Source organism: Sceloporus occidentalis, unplaced genomic scaffold, assembly GCF_023333645.1.
Source record: "Sceloporus occidentalis isolate IW3139 unplaced genomic scaffold, rSceOcc1.0.p SCAF_5, whole genome shotgun sequence".
NCBI lineage: Eukaryota > Metazoa > Chordata > Lepidosauria > Squamata > Phrynosomatidae > Sceloporus > Sceloporus occidentalis.
Genome location: NW_028316985.1, coordinates 81,084,104 through 81,101,564, shown reverse-complemented (window position 1 = coordinate 81,101,564; position 17,461 = coordinate 81,084,104). Strand labels below are relative to the sequence as shown.

The window sequence follows — 17,461 nt, the reverse complement described above, 5'->3', positions numbered from 1 at the left end:
AGGAATCAAACCCTGGTCTCTAGAAGTCATAGTAGTCCAACACTCAGACTCCTGTGTGTGAGTGTGTTTTGTGTCACTTCTGTCTTCATTTGTGATTTATGGTGACCCTGAGGTGAACCTATATGAAGGGGTTTTCTTGGCATGGTTTGACTTTGCCCTCTGAGGCTGAGAGAGTGTGACTCGCCCAAGGTTCACCCAGTGTGTCTTTATGCTTGAATGAGGAATCAAACCCTGGTCCCCAGAAGTTGTAGTAGTCCAACACTCAAACCCCCGTGTGTGAGTGTGTTGTGTGTCACTTCTGTCTTCATTTGTGACTTATAGTGACCCTGAGGTGAACCTATCATGGGGTTTCCTTGGCCAATTTCTTCAGAGGGGGTTTGCCATTGCTGTTCTCTGAGGCTGAGAGAGTGTGATGCGCCCAAGATTCACCCAGTGGGTTTTTATGCCCAAGCAAGGAATTGAATTCTGGTCTCCAAAAGTCGTAGTAGTCCAACGCTCAAACCACTGTGTGCATTTGTGTTTTGTGCCTTCAAGTCCTTCCAGAGTTAGAGCAACTCTGTCAGGGGCTTTTCTTGGCAAGTTTCTTCAAGGGAGGGGTTGCTTTTTCAATCCTCTGAGTCTGAGAGAGTGTGACTTGCCCAAAGTTTGCCCGGTAGGTTCAAACCCAGGTCTCCAGAGTCACAGTCCAAGACTCAAACCACTATCCCACACTGCCTCTCAAATCAATTAGTGTATTTAAGAAATTAAAAGTTAGCTAACATAACCGACCGAACCAGCTCCTTACTTGCCTCATTTCTTGGGGGGGGGGGACTTGGTGTGGGTCTGCCTTTGCAGAGGATGCTCTGAGGCTGAGAGAGTGTGACTTGCCCAAAGGTCACCCAGTGGGTTTCCATGGCCAAGTTGGAATTCGAACCCTGGTCTCCACAATTGTAATCTGAGGCTCAAACTACTACACCACATCAGATCTCTTCCATCCCTCCTGCTCAACACCCCCAGATCTTTAACTGAAACTTCTGGTCTCTTTTGCTGCCATGAACAACTTTTCCTGGCTGCTCTTTGTCTTTCTTTCCCTTTCAGGACTGTTTAAGGTCTCTGCTGTCTTTCCACTCTTCTTCCGCTTAAACTTCTTGAGTTTGTTCTGTCTGCTTTTCCTTTCCATTCCCATCCTTTTTTCTGTGCTCCACACTCCTAGGAAATGTTTGATTAATGATCTCACCCCCTGCAAAAGTAATATCACATTTGAAGGGGAAGAAGTCTATGATTTCTAATATTTGGATCGCACATTGAAACACATATAATGCTACGTGTGAACAAATTGAACTTTTTAAAAGAAACGTTTAACTCCATGCGTAAAATGCAAATCTAAAACAAGCAATTTCTAATTTATTCAGAAAAAAATTGAGTGATGGCTCATGACTTGTCACTTAAGGACACGCACCACTCTTTGTCGCACCCCCTGAAATTGTGTCTCGCACCCCAGGTTAGGAACATCGGCTTTACGCATTTCATAGTGCCATTTCCAAAGGGAAACACCTCAGTCGGAAGAACTTGAGGAACCATGTCAGATGCATCTGTCAGATCAAATTAGGAGAGACTTTTTTTCTATTGCTCCACACCGATCGGTTCTCATGTTTGTGCATGTTTGTGTGCATGCTTGTGCTGTCAAACTGGGGTAAAATCCAGAGACCTGTTGGAATATCAGTATGCAAAGGGATCTTGTAGCACTTTTGAGACTAACTGTGCAAATCTTAGGAAGTAGACCAACTCTTCGAAAGCTTATGCTACACTTCCTTTTGCACGGTGCTACAAGATCCCCTTGTCTTGTCCGCTGTTTGCAATTCTTGGTCATCCGGGTTGCCAGTGATCTTTTTCTTCAACTTCCTTGTTAGCCAGGCTGGACTTGAAAGTATATACTAGTATATACCTTGCTGAGTTAAAGTGGTTTGGAATGATTTTTAAAATCAAGTCTTTCATAAAGGTCCTTAGTTAGAAGCCAAGTACCGCTCTTAAAATGTACCTTCACTGTGTACTTAGACTCACAAGCAGCGATTTCTCAGTAAATGGCTAGCATTGTGCATACATTTAATTTTCAATCTATTATATTGCTTTTAATATGCTATTGCTTGACCTTTGTACTATGACTCTGTCGATCAGTGTTCGAATCCCTGGTCAGTCACAGAGACCCACTGGGTGACCTGGGGCGAGTCACACTCTCTCAGTCTCAAAAGCAAAGGCGAAATCTGTCTGAACACATCTTGTCAAGAAAACCTCATAATAGATAGGTTCAACTTAGAGTTACCATAAGTCAGAAACAACTTGAAGGCATATATTAACAACAGTCTTTCCAGCGATGCCCTGGCTTTTTGACATGCAGTGTCTGCACACAGAGCTTTCTTTTTTTACTGTGAAATAACCTCTGTGCTTATTCCCAGATCTTCTTTAATGAATTAACTTGGAAGGTAAACTTATCAGACACAGCTGTGATAAAGAGTGGGATATACAGTAAATACTTTAATTAATAAATGTAGGTGACAATACTATACAAAACACCAGGGAGTGTTGCTCAGTGCGTGGAGTCCTTTGAGTAGGTCTGTATAGGATTGCACTGTTAATGATGTACATTTATTAGAAACAGGTTGTTGTTTTTTTGCTCTACCCCTTAGTAAATGTGTATTAAGCCCTTACTTCACACAGCTCAGGGCAACAGATGTGGGTCTCCTGGCTCTTTTAGCCTTATAACAACTCTGTAAAATAAGTTAGATGGAGAGAGTAATGACTTGGTGGAGAATGAACTCAGGCGTTAGTAGTAAGCGGCTAGTGGTTTGCTAGTGGTAAGTGGCTGTCAGGCGTTAATGAAAAACATGGACAGATTATTTGCTATAGACGGGCCAAGCCTTGATTTCAGTAGAAGTATTTCCCGATGAGTGTGCTTAGCATTGCTGTCTAGATTGCTAGGATTGCTGTTTGTTGAAAACAGACAGAACATTCTGTTGCACTCACTCTGTCAGCTTCATACTCCTTATACCAAAAGTATTCTTACAGGTCTCTTCCCATCACTGAAGCGTCTTGTCTCCATCTCCAGTTCTGTTCTTTGTGCAATGCTGTCATTCTGTCCATCTTCACTTTTTCTTTGCTCTCTCTCGCTCTCTCTTTATCTTCTTTTTGTGGTGCTCCCATTATTGATTCAGTTAGGTTTTCCAGTTATATCTTTCAAGAGCTGTTCAGGGTTATGCATTTCTCCCCTCAGTTTCTTGATTGATTTCATTTCTTCCATTTGCCTCTGCTAATGTATTCTGTTTAATAGAATGGGAACCTGTGGGCAGGACCTTGAAAATGTGAATAAAAAAAAATAAACATTGTGCTTGGAAGGGACCACTAATGCTTATCTAATTTGCCGTTGCTTTTTGCATGACTCTGAATAATGAATAATGTTTCCTCTTATAACTACTCAGACTTCTTCCTAAAGGCCACACAACTGTTTATTACTACAACTCCTGGGAAAAACCAAGGGCATAAAAATGAAAGAAAACAGAAAACAGTACCTGCTAAGTAGAAATATAATAATTCAGAACCACAGTGCCCTCTCTTTCAGAGAGATTTGTGTGGGTAAAACTGTTCTGTTGTAGTTTTTGCTGCCAAATGGACTGGATGAGCTTTTCAAACATTGCAACATATTTCTAAAAAAATCACTGTCCTTTTTTTGCAGCACTGTTTAATGAATATTTGAACGTGAAGTGAAAATTGTGTCAATGCGTATTTTCTTTATAGCCACAAGATGCTGTTTTTCAGCTATTCATTGAATAATTCTAAGACTTAGTAGCATGTAGACTGCCCTTTCTGTGAAGTTAGTATAATTATATTAGCTTAAGGCTATGATGCATCATGAGTAATCATAATGTTGGCAATTCATAATTCAGAGTATTATTTACAGTTAATAAGAAGCAGTTCATATACTTGACTGTTGACTTGCTGTAGAATGGGAGGTTTCTGAGAACCAAATTAATATATGAATTGCTTACGTACATGCAGCTGCAGAAATGTTGTTATGTTTAAGCTTGGCTTGCATTTAGGTGCTTGCCTGGTAGCTGCAGGCGATGAGAAATAGCATAGAGAACAGGTACATGATTTTCACGTGTGCATATCAGTGGGCTTTTAGAGGAAAGATGGAGTGTTCACGTTCTGTGCGTAGAAACCAAGCAGGCTGTGTGAACAGGGAAACCTCCTGTGGATCCACCAGAGAATAGCCCTTTGAATGAGGGGTGGAGGATTCAATCCCTTCTGTGCCTGCAGGCACACTAGTTTCTAGCAGGCTAGTAAAATAATTTGCATGCTAACAATGTTTGTGGGATTTAAGCTACTGTATTATCCATTGAGTTAGTCACTTTTATGCTTCTCTGAGATACACAAGTATTATTCAGTTGTTTTACAGCATGTGTGCTCTACATATGAGGAATGGGATTGGGGTGGGCACTCTAGCTCTTCCCTTCTTCCACTGTCATTCTCATCAACCTTTATACATGTACAGAGCCTCCTCTGTCTGTAGATGTTGTATCTACAGGATTTAAAGCCTGAGAAATAATGGTGTTAAATCACACAAGGCGCCTCCATGGATAGATAAACTTCTCTGGGCCACAGAGTTGTCCTTTCCTTAAGGAGAATGGTGGGCATGATGAGATAGGGAGGCAGTGGTAGCAGATTTTTCTCTGTTCTCTCTCCTTGTGTGTTCAGTGTACGTCCTTTAAAACAAATTAAGAAAGCTAATGGATAATTTAGAACAATTGGATATAGAGTAAGTTGTTTATTCTTATGTTCAAAAGATTTTAGTGGGGAGGAACCCAGTATTTATTTATATTTGGTTGACTGAGCAATTATAAATTAATTCAGCAATTACAATATGAAAATAAGGAGAATATTGGGTTTGCACTCCTCATATATGCATTGGTTTTTAAAATGACATGATTTACATAGATTATCAATATGCAAAAGGATCTTGTAGCATCTTTGAAACTAACTGTGTGAAAGAAGTAGCAGTCATTCTGTGTTCTCATAAGTCTTAGAAATTATTGTAAGTACAGTGGAACCTCGCCATACGCGGGGGATCTGTTCCGGATCCCGCCGCGTATGGCCATTTCCGCCTATGCTCGAGCCCCATTGTAAACAATGGGGCTTGTGCGCGCGGGGCGCAACGGGCGCGCGCGCCCATTCAATTGAATGGGACGCGTCGCCCCTTTCGCCCCGCGCGCACGCCGCAGCTTGAGCACATATGCTCAAGGCCGCGTATGGCGGGCGCGCGTATGGCGAGGTTCCACTGTACTACAAATTACTGTAAGGAGAAAACCCTGTATGGGAAGCCATTCTGTGTAAGACATACAAATGAAGTGTGGGTATTCTGTAACCCTCTAGTTGCTGCATCTGAATGGCTTCTGGTTCATTAGTATGTTCAGTAGATGCACATGAATTTAAATCAAATTGTGTACATCATTCAAATAACTTGACTGCTCTACAATACTAGAAGGCAGCAGATATTTGTTTTCAAGGTGAAAATGTTGGTCTTCTGTGCATGTTGTTGTTGTTAAATGCCCTCAAGTTGATTCCAGTCCATGGCGACCCTATGGATGAAACATCTCCAAGACTGTGTCCCCCCCATCTTTCACTGCTCTGTGTAGATCCTACACATTTAGGCCCATGACCTTGATTGAGTCCATCCATATGGCATGCAGTATCTCTATATTTCTACTACCATCTACCTTTCCTAACATCATTCTGTTTTCTAATGTGTCCTGCCTTCTTAGGATGTGGCCAAAATATAACAGTTTCATGGCTTGCTGGGAGAGTTCAGGCTTGATCAATTCCAGGAGTCATTTGTTTATTTTTTGGCCATCCACCGTCTCCTCAGCACTCTTCTCCAAAACCACATCTCAAATGACTTGTTTTTCTTCCTTTTTGCTTGCTTTATTGTCCAGCTCTCACATCTGTACATGGTCTGTACACATTTGTGCATTTGTGCTGTTTTTCTGTCCAGCATTTCTCTTGGGATACTTGACAAATCCTGCCAAGAAAACCTCATGATAGGTTTGCCCTAGCGTTGTTATAAGTTGGAAATGACTTGAAGGCACACAAGACACACACATATGCTTAAATAGAAATTCATATATTTTCATGCTGAAATAATTTCAGAATCATGATGGTTTTCATAATTTTAGCTTCTGGTCAAGCTAACTTATGAATTGCAATTAGTTACAGAATTATGATTAGATACAGAAAAAAGATATTTCAGGAATAAAAGTTGTTCCTTTGACTGAAAAATACCAGCAAGTAGAAGTTACCTATGATTCACTTACAACTTGAATATTTGCGTCACTTCAGCACACTAAATTTCTGAAAGCATATTGTGTGTAAAAATCCAGAGATCTGGTTATCAATGCATGTCTTTCACCTTGAATGCTATTTTTATTGTAGTCCTGTGGGTTCTTTGTTCCATGGTGGCATGGAATAGATAATTAATGCATCCTGTCAGAACAAAATACTTGGTCAAATGAGTGTGAAGTGACATGTGTCCTTCATAAGCTGCATTGTGGGGTTGTGTCATTTACCCTTGAAATGGTTGGTTACTCAGACAACCAACACTGTTGCTTCCTTTCCCCAGGGTAAACTGTTATGTGAGTCCAACGATGTAGGGAGCATAACACTGCTGATTTTTTAAATCATAGTTAATGGATCAGGAGCAGGATGTGGACTTTTTTCATCCTGTCATTATGTCTGCAATAAGGATAATTAATACTAGTGTCCTCCCCCCTTTAAAGTTGTAGAGGTGTATACCCCGCATCTTTGGTATTACTTCCTGTGAGTAATAAAATATTTTAAAATAGTTGAACAAAAGAGCATATAAATCTAGTCCTGGAGTCTAGAACTAATGGCAACTAATTCATAAGTCTGTGCTTTTTTAAGTTCAGATGATTCAGTGGATCTGCTGTAGTTGAGACTAACAGCTACATTTTGGCTAAAGACAATAGAGCCAATCTGATGTAATGGTTTGACTATGACTCTGGAGACTAGGGTTCGATTTCCTTCTCAGCTATGAAACCCACTTGGGCAAGTCACATGCTTTCAGCCTGAGAGGAAGGCAATGACAAACTTCCTCTGAACAAATCTTGCCAAGAAAACCCCTTATGGCCTTAGGGTCGCTATAAGTCGGAAATGACTTGAAGGTACACAACAACAACAACAAGGTCCGGGATGATAGGAATTTTATTTCAGCAGCCTCTGGGGAACGATATTTTGGATCCACTTTGTAATTAGTGCTAACAAGGAAAGTGAGGAGAAAGCTGGAGAGAGGAGTACATGAAACTGCTTACACTTTATTATCTCTCTCTCTCTCTTGTTACACAGACACATACAGACACACACAGTACATGAGCTAGTTAGTACATCCACCAAGCAAGACAAATTGGTAAGACTGTGTGTTCTTCAGGATAATACTGGGTTTTATTTTCCTTTTTTGCATTGGTTGAGTTATATGTTTCTGCTGTCCTAGTGTGTTGGGTTATTTATCTCTCCTCTTCCTGGCGGTACTTGGAAAATGTTTAAGCACCAGTTCAGAATGTCAGCCCCATCACATCATGGGACATTTATTATACATGCTGTTCTATAATTCTTTTATGCAGGAGAACAATTTTAATTGTTAAGCCTTTTATTCAGAAATTATCGCTAGCATTTAGAAATACTATTCTTGGCATAATTAAATTTTTTATCTCTGTCTTAATTTTCTTCACTTTTATGCACTCTGTAATGATTGACTTAAGGAGTGGTCATTAGAGACCAGAAAAGATAAATGTAGCTATTTTATGCTCCTAAATGGAAAATGACTAAATATTGTACAAAAATTGAACTGAATTATAACTCTGGATTAGAAGATACTAGGTCAGTTGATTAAAGAGAAAGAATATTACTCATGGGTTTAACTTCAGGTACAATAGAACCTGTGGGGGTGATTTTGTGGGGACGGGAGAAATGCTTAAAGCAGAAAACTATGGGGGGATACAGATGGGCAGAAAGGGGTGGTGAGACACTGGCCCGTTCTCTCCAAGATGGAGGCCGCAGCAGACAAACGCTGAAGCCTCTATGAGGCTTAAAAAGAACCCGCTCCCCATGATGTCTCTGTAGGCGCTGCATCACACGGACATCATCATTGCACACCCTGCATGGACGGGCGCACACAACCATGGTACCTACGCAGTGATAGTAGGACTAGGCCTATGTGGACTCACAGCCCTATAAAACTTTTATTTATACCCTGCTTTTCTGTAATAAAACAATCAAAGTGCCTTACATATTAAAACATCCAGCATGCAATACTTAATACAGGTGATATTTTGATATCCCCCCTAAAAAAGAATTAAACACTTTACAATTAAAATTAATTTTTTAAAAATAAACTATTAATAACAAAATAAATAATGTTAAAAACAGAGCAATTTACTCTGAAGAAAACAATTAGCTTTTGATTTTATTGTCCTTCAGATACTCCCATAAAAATATAATCTGACTTCTTTTTGTCTTCAGTATATTTTAGAGAAAATGTACTTATGTATGCTGTCATTCTCTGTCCTGGACACAGTTCCAGGATGTCATGCTCCAACCTTTGTATAACCTTGATAATTGTAAAAGAAGTCAAATTTAATTTTCACATCATTTTGGAAAATCCTTATTTCAATTCTGATTTCATTAAGATACACTTCCCATCACACCTTCAATAATATCAATAGTTTCCCCCTTTTTTTCTTTAAGAACACCAATGTTTTATATCTGTACAACTAAGTTGTACAACTATGTGAGGAAGGGTACAACTTCCTCTATGAAAGAGGCGAGGCTGGCAGAGTTCATTGCCTAAAACCACCCAGCAACTCTTATTGCTGAGTGAGGACTGTTAGTATACATGGCATTTTTTCAGACTAAATGGAATAGTCAGAAGAAAGATCTGAAAATGACGAAACAGTTTATTTGAAATGTGGTGCTGGAGGAGAGTTCTATTGCCAAAATACCCATTAAATGGTTCCTACAGCAAACCAAGCCCAAACTGTCCCTAGAAGCCAAAATGACCAAATTGAGTTTGTTATTCTTCAGACATATCGTGAAATGATGTGAATCTTTAGAAAATATGATAATGCTTGGTAAAGTGGAATGGACTAGGAAAAGAGGGAGACAGCATTACAGGTGGATAGATAGATAGACTCAGGGCCTTTCATTGCATAAGAAAGATGAAAAGCTGTGACAAAGAAGCAGCTTCTGGTTTGTCCGTCTTTTCTTTTTTTACCTTTATGTTTGCAGGATATGATCAAGGTTGCTGATGGCATGGTGTCTTGGAGGTCTCTCATTCCATATGATCACCATACATCAAGCTGACGATATGAGTATTAACAACAAGATGCTTTCTGGCTTTTCCCACATTCATTTTCCAGAATGGGTTAATCCCCTTTATGCGACATTAGAAGTCTCAGGTTGCAACTAGACTGCAGAATTAATGCACTTTGACATCACTTTAACTGCTGTGGCTCAATGGTATGGAATTCTGAAATGTGTAGTTTTGTGAGATATTTAACCTTCTCTGTCAGAGTGCTCTGGTGCCACAACAAGCTGAATATCCCAGGAATCCGTAGGATGGAGCCATGATAGTTAAAGCAGTGTCAAACTGCATTAATTCTGCTTGTAGCAGCAACTTCAGTCTCCCAGCAGGAAGTAGCTAACTTGGAAATTGGGACTGGGGTGGGACCGCAGTTTTGGTTATTTGCGAATGTAAACTTGAATCCCCCCACATCCTGGAAAGGCTTGGGAGAAGTGTCTCTGAAGCCTTGGGGTGCGAGGGGCTGGAGGAAGGGAGCACTCCTTTTTCCCAAGTCCCTACCACTCTGGAAAGGCTTGAGGGACGCTTTCCAGGGTGGGAGGGGTGGAAGAAAGGATTGCTCCGTTCCTCCACTCTTCCCCTCCCTGGAAAGCCTTTCTCCCAGCATTTCTAAAGTTGGATGGGTGGGGGAAAGGAGGGCTCCTGTTAGTGGAATAGTAAGTCTGTTGCTACTATTAAGTTTATTACAGCACTATTTCATGAGTTCCCTGGACTTTTGAAAACAATTCTGTAGGGAAGGTGGATGTATCTCAGCTGCTGCTTATTCCATTGGTCATGTATAGCTTCAGAGGAACCCATGATTGCTTATTCTCTATTCATTCCACAGAGCAAGTGTTTTTCTCTCTTATGCCAGCCAAAATGGCAGGTTGATCCAATGAAGAACTATGGCCTGTTACAGACTGCCAAAATAAAGCTGCTTTGGGTCTCTTTGGAGGTATGCTATTTAAATGATGCATGGGTCCTAAGAGTCCGGAGGTTGCGCCAAAGCCACACTCCATTCCTAAGCACTGGAGCGCAGCTTTGGTGCAGCTTCCGGATTCTTAGGACCCATGCATCATTTAAACAGCATACCTCCAAAGAGACCCGAAGCAGCTTTATTTTGGCAGTCTGTAACAGTCTGGGCTAGCTTCACATGGTTTAAGAATATGGTGCTGAAGAAAGCATAAAACTTTTCACCAATTATACAGAAAATGAAGATTTTGTTTCCCTTAAAAGAGGAGCTGTGGGGCAAAGCTATGATTAACTTGGATGATTAACTTAACTTTATGATTATTAACTTAATGATTATTAAGATGTACATAGGTAAACTGGTTTTGAATGTCTCTTTGCATTTCAGTTTCTTAGATATGGTTTTAAGATAATCAGGTGGAATTATATTTAGTTATTTGCAATAGCCTGCAGTTAATTCTCTTTATTAAAACAACTTTGTGAAGGAGGTGGGCAGGGAGAGTTCTTTATCCAGGGCCACCTACCGACTTATTGCTAAGTGAGGACTGTGAGTATATACAGCTTTGCATATTTCTTTCGGCTAAATGGAATAATCAGATGAAAGTTCCAAAAATGGCAACAATATATTATGGTTAAGTTCTTGTGTGTAATTTAGAAAACAAAGCTAGATGATGGTATGTCAGGCAGCAATCAATACTACAATATAACAGCATTTTAAATCAGTGTCTGTCTATTTTCAGTTGAAATTGAGCAGCGAGAAGCATTGCAACAGGACTGTAACAGATCAGTGCTGTAGGCTGGCTTACTTAGCTTCTCAAAGTAGAAAGAATTTCAACCAGCCACCAAAACTTGGTGTGTGTCTTAATGCCAATTGGAATACTCTCCCCATATATCTGTACTTGCAATAAAGACTTCATTTACATGTTCCCTTGCTTGCAATGAACCCTGCATGTAGGACTCTGCCTTTCTCCACTTTGCCAGTATACATTTAGGCAGTGAGTCACTCAACAGTTTTATTCTCCCCCAAACAAGATCTTTTGGGGTGCTTGGATTGATACAGAGTGGAGTTTCAGAATGCACACATCACACATATGTCAGGTCTGAACAGTTCAGGTTTGTTGTTCACGTGCTAATTTTTCATCTCTAGTCAACAGTGTGTGTGTGAAGAAAATCATTTATTGTATCCATTATCTTTTTGGCTGAGTTTAAAGTGGTGATGAGGAAAAGAAACCAGATTAACTTGTTCATAAAGATATAACAGAATGCTATATCACCTTTGAGACTTAACAGGAAAAACATATCTAGCATAAGCTTTTGTGGATTTTATTCCACTTCCTCAGAAAGACTGGAGACTACAGAAGCTTATGCTAGATATTTCTTTTTCTTAGTCAGTCTCAAAGGTGATATTGGATTCCTTTATATCTTTTTATGCTGAAACAGATATACATGACTATATCTTTGAATATTTGTTTGTATGGTTTAGCTTTTGTACCTGTAAGCTACAACTGCTGTTTCCACTAGGGATGGTACTGAGGGTCCAAGAGATGTGCCACACCAGAAAGTCATAGTGGAGCACTGATGTGTTTTCATACTGTTGGGACAGAGCACTGGTATTTCCTGGAACCACAAGGGTCCCACTCAGGTGTTTCTGAACACTATTGTATATACTAGACTATATGCTGAAAATTTTATGCCCAAAAATTGAGCCTAAAATCATAGGTTGACTTATATATAGGCCAGTACAGTAATGCAGCTTATAAAGGTCTTGAAAGAAGCACCACCCCATGTGCCTTGGCAGTGATTTTAGAAAGAGTTGCCAGGTAGAAGTGAGTGTTTGTGTGTGAATGTGTGTAAGAGAGTGAAAGAGGTGATTTCCTTCCCGATGCAATGTTAAAGGCTCCTCTCCCCACCAAACCACTCAATAATAATAATAATAATAAAAGCTTTATTTATATACCGCCCTTCTAAAAAATCAGGGCGGTGTACAACATAATAAACAATACAATACAATAATACAATAAAAAATAAAAATACAAATACATTCAATTTAAATTCGCTTTCTTCCCAATCCAGTGTTACAGGCTTCTCTCTCTACCAAACCCCTCATTTAAACCCACTTTCCCTCCTTCCCAATCCAATGTTAAAACCTTCTCCAGGTGTTAGTTGGTTGGGAGAGGTCCGGAGAAGGAGAAGGAAGCGGTGTTTCCCCCTTTATGTCCTTTGTTATAGCCCCTAGGTTTTATCCTCAACTTATCCATGGATCATATCAAAACCCATGATTTAGACCCTAAAACCTTCCTTCAACTTATACATGAGGTTCACTTGTAAATGAGTATATATGGTAAATAATGTGTGTGGTACATATGACAATTCTGATTCTAGCTCCACTCTACTTATAGCATCATTAAAAAAAACCTGTTCATATTTACAATAGCTCCAAAGTATCATGCAACTCAAATTTGGATGCATTTTTTTATACCGGGAACAAGTAATACTGCAACAAAGGCTTTGTATTCCCTTTCTGGATAATTTGTTAATTAATTTTTAAATATTTTAATGTCACAGATTAAACAATTAACAAACATACATCTGCATCACTATCTGATCATGCTTTACAGTGGCTGAAGATCTTAACCTGAATACGGAATAAAGTTCATCATAACAAGAACGGATCAGAGAAAGACCTTCAAATTTCCTTTAATAAGACTTCTCCAAGAAATTCCTATGAGGGATGTGTGTGTGTGTGTGTGTGTGTGTGTGTGTATCTGCATGCGTGCAATGCTTTTCTTCTTCTTGTGAAGTGAAAAGTAGCTTCAGAAATATCACTGTCTTTTTTTTTGCTTGCATGCTTGATCTGACTCATTAATTTTTCTAGTAAGTTTAAGTTTCCCATTACTAGAAATTAATGTGCTACTTAATGTTCAAAATATTATGCTTTCACCAATTTGTATTAGATTTCACTATAATCTCTTCTGCATTACACCGGACTCATGTGCTCTTTGTCATTTGTAGACATTTTCAACTGAAGCACATCCAGTTTAAAGTGTTAACATTCTTGTGCCTTTTAAGCACTTCCTTTAACCCTCCTGGATTCTTCTGTTTTCCTCATTTTACCTCTGGTAACCATGAGTCAGATTCAACCCTAAGGTCCATTTTATGAGCATAGCACTGAAAGAAGTTTATTGATGAAACTGTCTTTTTGTTTGTGTTGCAATAACCTACATCTAATAGCATAGGAAAAGAAGCAAAATGAAAGCTGAAGGCTTGAGCTTTAATATTGGATAAATGTATTGCATCTTCAGTATTGGCTCTCATCTAAAATGACTTGAAGCGTGTAGTATTGAAGTATGCTTCGCAAGATTCTTTGAATCTTTCTTCTTCAGATTTTCTGTGAAGGGTTGTATCTTAGGCAGTTTCAACCCTATAAAACTTTAAGAGGCTGGTTCAGATATTAAAACTCTGAATCAGTACCGGCACTGCTGAGTGTCTGCTGCTTTGGAGTGGAGGAAGTATCAATCTACAGCTGTTCACTTCCTTTTCTTTGTCCCCCCATTCCAGCGACCTCTATGACTTACTTCCATTTCTCAGAATGTACTCTCTTAAAAACAAAAGGAAAAGAAATAATGAGATAAAATAGGGAAGAAAAGGCATTTCAGATTTACACTCAGCACATTCTGTATTATATGAAAACTAAAAGCAACCGAGAAGCAGGCTGCAGTGTTGAGCGAGAGTTACTTTGAAATGCTGCTTCTCATTGGGTGAGAGTTTATCTCCATGCACATGGCTTTATGTAATGGGTGGTGGCAAGAGGTGCACTTCACCAGCAGGTTATTTTGCTTAGTTTTGTTTAAACCCTGTGCCAGCGTATCATGAGAAGAGAAGGCTCACTGGAAAAGACAATAATGCTAGGAAAGGTGGAGGGCAGTAGAAAGAGAGGAAGATGGCACATCAGATGACTCAGTCAAGGAGGTCATGGATGTGAGCTTGCAGGACAGGGGGGCTTGGAGGTGTCTCATTCACAGGGTTATCATGAATTGAGGCCGACTTGAGGACAGTTAACAACAGCAACAACAACAACAGTGTGCTGCATTATTCAACCCCATGATGGCAGCCCCTCTGCCTCTTGCTTGATATTTGAAAGAACAGTGACAGCAACACTTAGAAGAGGATTAACAACCTATTTCTTTTTTCTCATTTAAATCTGCTTATTTTTAAAGATTATGTAAGCAATCATAATAATCTATCTATCTACTAATATAAACAAAGATTATTTTATTCATCTTCACTGAAATTAATCATTAGCACACACTTGTATGACTTCTCAACTTGGGTTTACAGTATTTTAATCCCTATTTGAATGGAATGGGCTATAATCTGAATAATAAGCAATGCACTGAAATCCTTATTGAATTTTTAACCGTTCTTTTTCAGACAGATACGTTGGGCTTATCTTTTTTGCAACTGTTAAAAACACGTATGGTGATAAACATCAATTTAAAATTTAGTGGAATAAAGTCTTTTGTTTAGTGCATTGGTATGAGTGCAGGACTAAACAAAAATGGAGACCCCTTTGGTCACCTTGGTGGATGAGCTATGCAGGCAACTGGATGGGGCAGTTGGTTTTGCTGGACCTCACAGTGGCTTTTGATAACTATCAACCTTGGCATCCTTCTGGGACACCTCTCTGAGATGGGACTTGGGGACACTGGTTGTTTTTTTAAAGTGATTCTGGCCTTTTCTGGAGGGGCAAACTCAGAAGGTGGTGCTGAGAAATTTCTGGTTGGCACCCAGGCTGTTGGCCTGTGAAGTCCCTCAGGGCTCAACTCAATACGCTGTTTGAAATATATAGGAAACTGCTGAGAGAGGTTATCTAGAGTTTGGGGTTTGATGTCACCAATATGCTGTTGACACCCAATTCTATTACTCCTTCCCATCCAGTTCCAAGAAAGCTGTTTCATACTGAATCAGTGTCTGTTATTGGACTGGATGAGGGCAAACACATTAAAATGTAATTCAAACAAGACAGAGGTGCTCCTGGTCAGTCAAAAGGCAGTTCAAGGAAAAGGGAGTCAACCTGTGCTGGATGGAGTTATCCTCCCCCCTCCCCCCCGTTGTACTCCTGGACTCAGCTGTTTTTCCCTTCCCCCTGTCTGCAAAGTCATTTTCCCAGCCCCAGAAGTCCTGCCCGGAAGTCCCACCCCCAGTAGTCCCACCCCCTGCACCGGGTGACACCAGGTGTGGGATCCCCACTGAGCAGTCACAGGAAGCATGTAAGTCCCTTGTTGAAACAGCTTCACTGACTAGCATTTCATTTCTGGTACTGGCCATGAGCTTCGCCCACCTTTTGGACTTCCCTTCCATGGGATTCAAGAATGAGCCCTTTTCTGCTCTTCTTTTGTCAGCCAGCTTTTTCAGATAGGGTTTTAATGAGTAACTGCTTGCAGGGAGCCTTTTCATGAGATGGATGTGCTCTATTTTTATGTTTTAGAATGAAAAAGTTTAAAGTGCTTAAACCATTAAAAATGAACTTTTTATGCTCCTCCTTTTTATAGTGCTAGTCATTGTTGTGTTCCTTCAAGTCATTTCTGACTTATGGTGACTCTAAGGCAAACCTATTGTGGTTTTCATGGCAAGATTTGTCCAGGTGGGGGTTGCCTTTGCCCTTCTCCGAGAAAGAGTAAGTGTGATTTGCCCAGCATCAACCAGTGGGTTTCCATGGCCACATTATTCGTAGATTGTAATAAAGATTGATTTGAATGATTTTAAATTGTTCTAATTTTTATAGTCAGGTTTTTCGTTATTCTCATTTTAGTTTTGGAGATTATCACATGAGGAAAAGGAGAGGCGCTCCCATCCTTATTGTGCAATTGCGCAGAGATTATCAGATGACATTGTGCTTATTCTGCCCTTCTTCCGTTAGTGAAGTGGAACGGCCCATCACTTTGTATTAATGGAAATTTCCACTAATAGAAAGTGACGAGGCCATTCCACTTCACTGATGGGAGAGGATGGGATAAGCACAATGCGATAAGGACAGGATAAGGATGGGAGTGATCAACTTCACTCCCCTCCTTTTCCTCCCATGAGCTGCCTTGGGTTCCACATTGGAAGAAAGGCAGCATACAAATAATAATAATAGGATAGAATAATGGAATAAATAAATAAATTCAAATATTGTAATAAAACCAGCTTTATTGTATATATTGTATTTTTTAAAGGTTGTACGCCGCTTTGATTGTGGTTACAAAAAGCGGGATATAAATTAAAGTTTTATTTATTTATTGTTATTTTATTTATTGTCAGATGGTGCCCATTTATCCTCTTGCATAGAGGGTGTCTTGTTATTCCACATAGAGTGTAAACAGGACAGTCGGTATGCCAGGAGATAAACTGACAAAATATGTGTATACCTCAAAATCAGTTGGAAAGCACTTCAACATTCCTGACATTCTATCTTTTTATGCTAAAATAGCCTAACATGGTTATCTCTTTGAATACTACAATGATCTCTCCATGTTCTCTGGGGTTAGGAGTGAAGGACCCCCATGAAAGTGGAAAAATGGCAAATAAAACACTTTTTTTTTACCTGAGAGGACACCTTTATAGGAATCTCCAGGTCCTCTAGTGCAACTCTGTGGTCAGCATCTGTTGATCACAGAATAATGCTGGAGGACCCACAAATGCCTAGAGACGTGTTTTCTCTAGGAACTTCTAGGTTCTCCAGTGCAGTTCTATGGTCAACTTCTGGCAAGTTGCACTGGAGGACCTAGAGATTGCTAGAGATAACAAATTAATCAAATCCGCAAATAATAAGTCTGCAAAAGTCAAAACTGCAAATGTGGAGGGCCAACTGTAATACCAAATATGACAAGCAGATTACCCATAGGTTAAGTAGAAGTACAAGGGCCAGTCAAGCGCCAGAGTTAAATCACATGCCATGAATGAAGAGGAAAGACTTTGGTGCATGCTTAACCCTTCCACTGAAATAACGGACCTAACAGTATGCAAGTATGCAAAGGGATCCTGTAGCACATTTGAGACTAATTGAAAGAGAGAGGTTACGTAGATTCGAGTCCACTCCCACCGATGCATGGGTAGCTCGTGCTACCAACT

General features: G+C 39.9%; 1 protein-coding gene across 1 annotated transcript in view; it reads left to right on the top strand.

Annotated features, from left to right (window-relative positions):
- Positions 1-17,461, top strand: part of SLC2A13 (solute carrier family 2 member 13) — a 143,492-nt gene that overhangs the window by 1,168 nt on the left and 124,863 nt on the right. The window lies entirely within an intron of this gene.